Here is an 11,361-nt window from a genome sequence, read left to right on the forward strand (position 1 = left end):
GGGGGGATCCTACTCCTGATGGGAGTAGGACTCCCTAGGGCACGCCATAGTTGAGGGTCGGCTGATGTCTACTACACAACCTTCTTCTTGTAGATGTTGTTGGGCCTACAAGTGCACAGGTTTGTAGGACAGTAGCAAATTTCACTCAAGTGGATGACCTAAGGTTTATCAATCCGTAGGAGGCATAGGATGAAGATGGTCTCTCTCAAACAACCCTGCAACCAAATAACAAAGAGTCTCTTGTGTCCCCAACACACCCAATACAATGGTAAATTGTATAGGTGCACTAGTTCGGCGAAGAGATGAAGATACAAGTGCAAAATAAATAGTAGATATAGGTTTTTGTAATCTGAAATAATAAAAACAGCAAGGTAACTAATGGTAAAAGTGAGCGTAAACGGTATTGCAATGATAGGAAACAAGGCCTAGGGTTCATACTTTCACTAGTGCAAGTTCTCTCAACAATAATAACATAGATAGATCATATAACAAGCCCTCAACATGCAACAAAGAGTCACTCCAAAGACACTAATAGCGGAGAACAAACGTAGAGATTATGGTAGGGTACGAAACCACCTCAAAGTTATTCTTTCGGATCGATCTATAAAAGACTTCGTACTAGAATAACAACTTAAGACACAAATCAACCAAAACCCTAATGTCACCTAGATACTCCATTGTCACCTCAAGTATCCATGGGCATGATTATACGATATGCATCACACAATCTCAGATTCATCCAACCAACATAAAAGTACTTCAAAGAGTGCCCCAAAGCTACTACCGGAGAGTCAAGAACGTGTGCCAACCCCTATGCATAGGTTCCCAATGTCACGAAACCCGCAAGTTGATCACCAAAACATACATCAAGTGGCACATGATATCCCATTGTCACCACAGATAATCACGGCAAGACATACATCAAGTGTTCTCATAAAGACTCAATCCGATAAGATAACTTCAAAGGGGAAACTCAATTCATCACAAGAGAGTAGAGGGGGAGAAACATCATAAGATCCAACTACAATAGCAAAGCTCGGGATACATCAAGATCGTGCTATAGAGGGAGCACGAGAGAGAACACGAAAGAGAGAGAGATCAAACACATAGCTACTGGTACATACCCTCAGCCCCGAGGGTGAACTACTCCCTCCTCGTCATAGATAGCACCGGGATGATGAAGATGGCCTCCGGTGATGGGATCCCCCTCCGGCAGGGTACCGGAACAGGGTCCCGATTGGTTTTTGGTGGCTACAGAGGCTTGCGGCAGCGGAACTCCCGATCTATCTTCTGTTCTGGAAGTTTTAGGGTACGTAGGTATATATGGGTGCAAGGGGTACGTCAGTGGACCTCCGGGGTGCTCACGAGGCAGGGGGCGCGCCCAGGGGGCCCACCCTCGTGGGCAGCCCGGGAATCCCCTGACATGCAATCCAAGTCCATCAGGTGGGTTTCCTTCCAAAATTAAGTTCTCCAGTTGATTTCGTTCCGTTTTGACTCCGTCTGATATTTCTTTTCCTCGAAACACTGAAATAGGCATAAAACAGCAAATCTGGGTTGGGCCTCCGGTTAATAGGTTAGTCCCAAAAATACTATAAAAGTGGATAATAAAGCCCAATATTGCCTAAAACAGTAGATAAAATAGCATGGAGCAATCAAAAATTATAGATACGTTGGAGACGTATCAAGCATCCCCAAGCTTAATTCCTGCTCGTCCTCGAGTAGGTAAATGATAAAAAGAGAATTTTTGATGCGGAGTGATACTTTGGCATAATTCCAATTTAAATCTTCTTAATCGTGGTATGAATATTCAGATCCGAAAGATTCAAGACAAAAGTTCATATTGACATAAAAGTAATAATACTTCAAGCATACAAATTAAAGCAATCATGTCTTCTCAAAATAGCATGGTTAAAGAAAGTTATCCCTACAAAATCATATAGTCTGGCTATGCTCTATCTTCATCACACAAAGTATTTAATCATGCACAACCCCGATGATGAGCCGAGCAATTGTTTCATACTTTAATAATCTCAAACTCTTTCAACTTTCACGCAATACATGAGCGTGAGCCATGGACATAGCACTATATGTGGAATAGAATGGTGGTTGTGGAGAAGACAAAAAGGAGAAGATAGTCTCACATCGACTAGGCGTATCAACGGGCTATGGAGATGCCCATTAATAGATATCAATGTGAGTGAGTAGGGATTGCCATGCAACGGATGCACTAGAGCTATAAGTATATGAAAGCTCAACAAAAGAAACTAAGTGGGTGTGCATCCAACTTGCTTGCTCACGAAGACCTAGGGCAGTTTTGAGGAAGCCCATCGTTGGAATATACAATCCAAGTTCTATAATGAAAGATTCCCACTAGTATATGAAAGTGACAACATATGAGACTCTCTATCATGAAGATCATGGTGCTACTTTGAAGCACAAGTGTGGTAAAAGGATAGTAGCATTGTCCCTTCTCTCCTTTTCTCTCATATTTTTTATTTGGGACTTTTCTCTTTTTTTTATGGCCACTCTTGTTTTTTAATATATTTCGTCCGGAGTCTCATCCTGACTTATGGGGGAATCATAGTCTCCATCATCCTTTCCTCACTGGTACAATGCTCTAATAATGATGATCATCACACTTTTATTTTTCTTACAACTCAACAATTACAACTCGATACTTAGAACAAAGTATGACTCTATATGAATGCCTCCGATGGTGTACCGGGATATGCAATGAATCAAGAGCGACATGTATGAAAATTATGAAGGTGGCCTTTCCACAAATACAATGTCAACTACATGTTCATGCAAAAAGCAATATGACAAAAGTAATGTGTGTCATATGAACGGAACGGTGGAAAGTTGCATGGCAATATATCTCGGAATGGCTATGGAAATGCCATGATAGGTAGGTATGGTGGCTGTTTTGAGGAAGGTATATGGTGGGTGTATGATACCGGCAAAAAGTGCACGGTATTAGAGAGGCTAGCAATGGTGGAAAGGTGAGAGTGTGTATAATCCATGGACTCAACATTAATCAAAAGAACTCATGCACTTGTTGCAAAAATTTAGAAGTCATCAAAAACCAAAGCACTAAACGCATACTCCTAGTGGGATAGATTGGTAGGAAAAGACCATCGCTCGTCCCCGACTGCCACTCATAAGGAAGACAATCAATAAATAAAATTGTGCTCCGACTTCATCACAAAGCGGTTCACCATACGTGCATGCTACGGGAATCACAAAATTCAACACAAGCATTCTTTAAATTCACAATCACCTAACTAGCACGACTTTGATATTATCACCTCCATATCTCAAAACAATTATCAAGCATCAAACTTATCTTAGTATTCAACACACATAAGAAAGTTTCACATATCTTAACATTAAGCAAATTACCATGCTATTAACGACTCTCAAAATGATCTAAGTGAAGCATGAGAGATCAATAGTTTCTTTAAAACAAATCCACCACCGTTCTCTAAAAGATATAAGTGAAGTACTAGAGCAAAAATTATCACGCTCAAAGGATATAAGTGAATCACATAAAGTATTCTAGCAAATTCTAATTTGTGTATGGCTCTCTCTCATTAAAGGATTTCAGATCTTGATACTTCATTCAAACAGCAAGCAAATATAAAGAAAACTACAATGCAAGGATAGCACAACTCATGTGAAGAAGCAAAAACTTAGGCTCAACCGATACTAACCGATAGTTGTTGAAGAAGAAAGGTGGGATGCCTACCGGGGCATCCCCAGGCTTAGATGCTTGAGACTTCTTGAAATATTATCTTGGGGTGCCTTGGGCATCCTCAATCTTGAACTTTTGTGTCTCCTTAATTCCTCTCATATCATGGTTTCTCTTTTTATCAAAAGCTTCATTCACATCAAACTCAACAAGAACTCGTGAGATAGGTCAGTATAAACCAATGCAAAACCTTTTCATTTTCTACTGTAACAAATCACTAAAATAATTATTCAACGTTGCATACTAAATTCCTCTATATATTTAATACTCCTATCCTCAAATAGAATCATTAAACAAGCAAACATACGCAAACAATGCAAACATAACAGCAATCTGCCAAAACAGTACAGTCTGTAAAGAATGCAAGAGTATCAACACTTACCTGACCCCAAAAATTATGAACTAAAATTCCCACTGTAATAAATTTATCAGAGCTTAATATGCAAAAATATTCAACGTTAGACCATGCTCTGACTTTTCTAGGGAATTTTTGCAACAGCGGTAAACTTTCTGTTTTCAAACAGCAACATGTATACAAGAAAAATAAGCATGGCAAAGGCTATCCTTGACTTTTTTGTTGAAACTAAAGATGCAAAACATTATCTAACTAACATCAAGAAAAAACTAACAAAATAAAATGAAGCTCCAATCAAAACACATATCATGTGGTGAATAAAAATATAGCTCCAAGTAAACTTACCGATGAACGAAGACGAAAGAGGGGATGCCTTCCGGGGCATCCCCAAGCTTAGTTGCTTGGTTGTCCTTGAATTTTACCTTGGGGTGCCTTGGGCATCCCCAAGCTTAGGCTCTTGACACTCCTTATTCCATAGTCCATCGAATCCTTACCCAAAACTTGAAAACTTCAACGACACAAAACTCAACCCAAAACTTGTAAGCTCCGTTAGTATAAGAAAATAAAACCACCACTTAGGTACTGTAATGAACTCATTCTAAATTCATATTGGTGTAATATCTACTGTATTCTAACTTCTATATGGTTCATACCACTTAATACTAGCCATAGATGCATCAAAATAAGCAAACAACACATAGAAAACAGAATCTGTCAAAAATAGAACAGTCTGTAGTAATCTGTATCAAACGTATACTTCTGGAACCCCAAAAATTATGAAATAAATTTGTGGACCTGAGTAATTTTTCTATTAATCATCTGCAAAAATCATCAACCTAAAATCACTCTCCAGTAAAAAATGGCAGCTATTCTCGTGAGCGCAAAAGTTTCTGTTTTCTACAGCAAGATCATATAAACTTCACCCAAGTCTTCCCAAAGGTTCTACTTGGCACTTTATTGAAACAAAAGCTATAAAACATGATTACTACAGTAGCATAATCATGTGGACACACAAAAACAGTAAGGATAAATATTGGGTTGTCTCCCAATAAGCGATTTTCTTTAATGCCTTTTTAGCTAGGCATGATGATGACAATGATGCTCACATAAAAGATAAGAACTGAAACATAACGGGAGCATCATGAAGCATATGACTAGCACATTTAATTCTAACCCACTTACTATGCATAGGGATTTTGTGAGCAAACAACTTAGGGGAACAATAATCAACAAGCATAGGAAGGTAAAACAAGCATAGCTTCAAGAATTTAAGCACATAGGGAGGAAACTAGAAATTATTGCAATTCCTACAAGCATATGTTCCTATCTCATAATAATTTTCAGTAGCATCATGAATGAATTCAACAATATAACCAGCACCTAAAGCATTCTTTTCATGATCTACTAGCATAGAAAATTTATTACTCTCCACATAAACAAAATTCTTCTGATTCGGAATAGTAGGAGTATCATAAGAGACTTGAACACTAAAAATTGTTTCCACATTAAAAGAGTAATGTTCAGAAAAAGGGTAATCATAATCATGAAAAGTTTTATAAATATAATCATCACTACTTTTTATACCATAAGTTTCATCACAATAATCATCATAAGTAGCAACTTCGTTCTCATCATAATCGATTGAAATCTCTCCCAAGATAGTGGAATCACTAAATAAAGTTGACACTCTTCCAAATCCACTTTCATATTCATCACAATAAGATTCAACATCCTCCAAAATAGTGGGATCACTACTTCCTAAAGTTTACACTCTTCCAAACCCACTTTCATCAATATAATCATCATATGTAGGAGGCATGCTATCATCATAACAACTTTGCATATCAAAACTTGGGATGCTAAAAATATCATCTTCATTAAACATAGCATCCCCAAGCTTGGGACAATCATTAATTTCAGCAAATATATTGTCAAATATTTCATCCTCATCAAACATAGCTTCCCCAAGCTTGGGCCCTTTCATATCATAAGCATAATCACTCTCATCATTAAAAATATGGATAGCACCAATAGTATAGCAATTATCATCATCACAAGTAGTAGTAGGAGCAACATCATTTGGGAGGGATACCTTTTTACCTTTGTTGCTCCTTCTTTTCTTTTTCTTCTTCACATTATGTGTAGGTTCAACCTTCCTCATTGAGCTCCTTATTGATGAGATTGGCTGAATAGAAAGCTCCTCCTTGTTACCTAATTCATCATAAGAAATAATAGGAGGAGATTGGGAAGCCTCTTCCCTTTCATTAATATTCTCATCATCTTCCATTTGCTTTCTTTTCTTTAGGTAATTGGCAATATAGGATTTTCAATGCAATTCTCCGCACAATACATATAAATTTTCTCTAGATCAAAATCAAGAATTTTATCAAGACTAAATTTTGGAATACCCTCAGTTATATGTTTCATTTTTTCATAACCCAAAAGAAGGCTAAGCTCTTTATGATGCTCAAGGATAATCAAATTATCACAATATTTGGACACGACTTGATCATGAAACAAATAGCATTGGAGCTTTAAATGACCATGTCCATTGCAAAGTTCACAAGGAGCGCGAAAAATATTGAATCTTTCAGCACATTCATCTAGCTCTTCTTGCAACAATTTGGTTTCTAAGTACTTATGCCTCTTGCAATAAATATCTTCTCTATTTGGTGTGTTCATGAAAACATGCACTCCACAAAAGTTGACATGCTCATAAGAGATATTTTCATCATAACTAGTGCAATCATCATTAGCATCTTGGATATTCAAAGAATTCGTACTAACAACATTACAATCATGCTCATCATTCAAAGATTTAGTGCCAAACAATTTAATGCATTCTTCTCCTAACACTTCGGCACAATTTTCCTTTCCATTATACTCACGAAAGATATTAAAAAGATGAAGCGTATGAGAAAAACTTAACTCCATTTTTTTGTAGTTTTCTTTTATAAAATAAACTAGTGCTAAAACAAGAAACAAAAAGACTCGATTGCAAGATCTAAAGATATACCTTCAAGCGCTAACCTCCCCGCCAACGGCGCCAGAAAAGAGCTTAGTTGACGGGGTGTGAGTGAGCGCCCTTTACCTATCCTCCCCAGCAATGGCGCCAGAAAAGAGCTTGATGTCTACTACACAACCTTCTTCTTGTAGACGTTGTTGGGCCTGCAAGTGCACAGGTTTGTAGGACAGTAGCAAATTTCCCTCAAGTGGATGACCTAAGGTTTATCAATCCGTAGGAGGCGTAGGATGAAGATGGTCTCTCTCAAACAACCCTGCAACCAAATAACAAAGAGTCTCTTGTGTCCCCAACACACCCAATACAATGGTAAATTGTATAGGTGCACTAGTTCGGCGAAGAGATGAAGATACAAGTGCAAAATAGATACTAGATATAGGTTTTTGTAATCTGAAATAATAAAAACAGCAAGGTAACTAATGGTAAAAGTGAGCGTAAACGGTATTGCAATGATAGGAAACAAGGCATAGGGTTCATACTTTCACTAGTGCAAGTTCTCTCAACAATAATAACATAGATAGATCATATAAAAAGCCCTCAACATGCAACAAAGAGTCACTCCAAAGACACTAATAGCAGAGAACAAACGTAGAGATTATGGTAGGGTATGAAACAACCTCAAAGTTATTCTTTTGGATCGATCTATAAAAGAGTTCGTACTAGAATAAGACCTTAAGACACAAATCAACCAAAACCCTAATGTCACCTAGATACTCCATTGTCACCTCAAGTATCCATGGGCATGATTATACGATATGCATCACACAATCTCAGATTCATCCAACCAACATAAAAGTACTTCAAAGAGTGCCCCAAAGCTACTACCGGAGATTCAAGAACGTGTGCCAACCCCTATGCATAGGTTCCCAATGTCACGAAACCCGCAAGTTGATCACCAAAACATACATCAAGTGGCACATGATATCCCATTGTCACCACAGATAATTACGGCAAGACATACATCAAGTGTTCTCATAAAGACTCAATCCGATAAGATAACTTCAAAGGGGAAACTCAATTCATCACAAGAGAGTAGAGGGGGGGAAACATCATAAGATCCAACTACAATAGCAAAGCTCGGGATACATCAAGATCGTGCTATAGAGGGAGCACGAGAGAGAACACGAAAGAGAGAGAGATCAAACACATAGCTACTGGTACATACCCTCAGCCCCGAGGGTGAACTACTCCCTCCTCGTCATGGATAGCGCCGGGATGATGAAGATGACCTCCGGTGATGGGATCCCCCTCCGGCAGGGTGCAGGAACAGGGTCCCGATTGGTTTTTGGTGGCTACAGAGGCTTGCAGCGGTGGAACTCCCGATCTATCTTCTGTTCTGGAAGTTTTAGGGTACGTAGGTATATATGGGTGCAAGGGGACGTCGGTGGACCTCCGGTGTGCTCACGAGGGAGGGGGCGCGCCCCCCGACCTCGTGGGCAGCCCGGGAATCCCCTGACGTGCACTCCAAGTCCATCAGGTGGGTTTCCTTCCAAAATTAACTTCTCCAGTTGATTTCGTTTCGTTTTGACTCCGTCTGATATTCCTTTTCCTCAAAACACTGAAATAGGCATAAAACAGCAAATCTGGGCTGGGCCTCCGCTTAATAGGTTAGTCCCAAAAATAATACAAAAGTGGATATAAAGCCCAATATTGCCTAAAACAGTAGATAAAGTAGCATGGAGCAATCAAAAATTATAGATACGTTGGAGACGTATCACCGGCCCTCCCCCTCCTCTCCTCCTTTATATACGGAGGAGGGGGGCACCCCATAGACACAACAATTGATCATTGATCTCTTAGCCGTGTGCGGTGCCCCCATCCACCATAATCCACCTCAATAATATCGTAGTGGTGCTTAGGCGAAGCCCTGCATCGGTAGAACATCATCATCGTCACCATGCCTTCGTGCTGACGGAACTCTCCCTCGACACTCGGCTAGATCGGAGTTCAAGGGACGTCATCAAGCTGAACGTGTGAAAGAACTCGGAGGTGCCGTGTGTTCGGTGCTTGATCGGTCGGGCCGTGAAGACGTACAACTACATCAACCGCGTTGTGCTAACGCTTCCACTTTCGATCTACGAGGGTACGTAGACGACACTCTCCCATCTTGTTGTTATGCATCACCATGATCTTGCGTGTGCGCAAGAATTTTTTTGAAATTACTACGTTCCCCAACACTACTTGTCACGGACGTGATGCCTATATACATGATCATGCCTAGATAATCTCATAATTATTCGCTTTTCTATCAATTGCTTGAGAGTAATTTGTTCTCCCACCGTAATACTTATGCTATCTTGAGAGAAGCCACTAGTGAAATCTATGGCCCATGGGTCTATCTCTTATCATATAAGCTTTCAATCTACTTTTATTTGCATCTTTACTTCTCCAATCTATATTATAAAATACCAAAAATATATTTATCTTATCATATTATCTCTATCAGATCTCACTTTCGCAAGTGGCCGTGAAGGGATTGAGAACCCCTTTATCGCGTTGGTTGCGAGTTCTTGTTTGTTTGTGTAGGTGCGTGGGATTTGTGAGGAGCCTCCTACTGGATTGATACCTTGCTTCTCAAAAACTAAGGGAAATACTTACGCTACTATTGCTGCATCACCCTTTCCTCTTCAAGGAAAACCAATGCAAGCTTAGCAAGAAGGATTTTTGGCGCCATTGCCGGGGAGGTCTTTGCTCAAGTCAAGACATACCAAGTACCCATCACAAACTCATCTCCCTTGCATTACATTATATGCCATTTGCCTCTCGTTTTCCTCTCCCCCACTTCACCTTTGCCATTTTAATCGCCCTCTCTTTCCCAATCTCCTCTCTCTTTCGCTTGCCTTTTTGTTTGCTTGTGTGTTGGATTGCTTGTCGCTATGGCTAGTCCTCCTATCCTCGTTATTACTCTCGAACATGAAATTCTTAATTTTAAGCAAAGGGAGGGAGAAAATCTAAAAAAAAGATGCTTGGCATAGAATTTGCAATGCCCAAAATAGATTTACTAGGAAGCTTTCTACTCCCGTTCTTCTTCGAATTTTTTATGTGGGCATTACCCCTTGGAATAGATGCATTCTTGATACTGTTACCTGAGGGAATTTCTTGGATAGTCATACTTTTGATGCTTATAATGCTATGACAGATTTGTTTGGTCCGCCCCTCTTTTGGTTAATGGAACTATTTTAACTTTAGAACATGTGATGCAAAGGCTTGAAATTATTGAAAATAAAGTTGCCACTGTTGAGTTAACTGAAAATTTGGATAAAAAGATCCACAACCAAATTACCCAATATGGATCTAAGGTTGGGACTACTCTGAAAAATCTTAAAGAAAAGGAACCTATAGTTATTGAAAGAATAGAACAAGATTCTACAAGAATTGGTAAATTTGAGGATATATTTACTAACTTAGGGTCTGCCTTTTCATCCATGAAAAATACTCCAACTCCTCCTATTAAATTTGGCAAATTAATGTATGTTCCTAAAAATAAGGGTGAATCTTCTAGTAAGGAAAATGCGGATCTCAAATCCATAAGTGTTCACCCCAGTTTTTCCACTATCATTGAGGAACCTTTTGCCACAAGTAAATTTCTTGATTTCTTGCCTAGAAGTTTAATCATTACTAAAAGGAAATATTATGAATGCTCTATTAAAGAATCAGATGCCAAAGATAACACTACTTAGATCTATCCTCGCTTTTGTGCCTAGCTAGGGGCGTTAAACGATTGCGTTAGTTGGGAGGCAACCCAATTTCATTTTAGTTTTTTTTATTTTTGCTTCTGTTTAGTAATAAATTTTGCATCTACCTTCTGTTTAGATGTGTTTTCATGTTTTAATTAGTGTTTGTGCCAAGTAGAACCTATAGGATAACCTAGGGTGATAGTTAATTTGATTCTGCTGAAAAACAGAAACTTTCCGCGCATGAAAATAATTTTAGTAATTCACAGAAACATGCTTTTGTCTTGATTCTTTTTTCTGTAGATCAATAGACAAATTGCTACAGAATGTTCTGTTTTTGACAGATTCTGTTCTTCGTGTGTTGTTTGCTTATTTTGATGCATCTATGGCTAGTATGTAGGGGTATGAACCATAGAGAAGTTGGAATACAGTAGGTTTAACACCAATATAAATAAATAATGAGTTCATTACAGTACCTTATGTGGTTGTTTTTCTTTCTTGCACTAACGGAGCTTATGAGATTTCCTGTTGAGTTTTGTGTTGTGAAGTTTTCAAGTTT

The sequence above is a fragment of the Triticum aestivum genome, chromosome 1B (genome assembly GCF_018294505.1).
Source record: "Triticum aestivum cultivar Chinese Spring chromosome 1B, IWGSC CS RefSeq v2.1, whole genome shotgun sequence".
Taxonomy (NCBI): Eukaryota; Viridiplantae; Streptophyta; class Magnoliopsida; order Poales; family Poaceae; genus Triticum; species Triticum aestivum.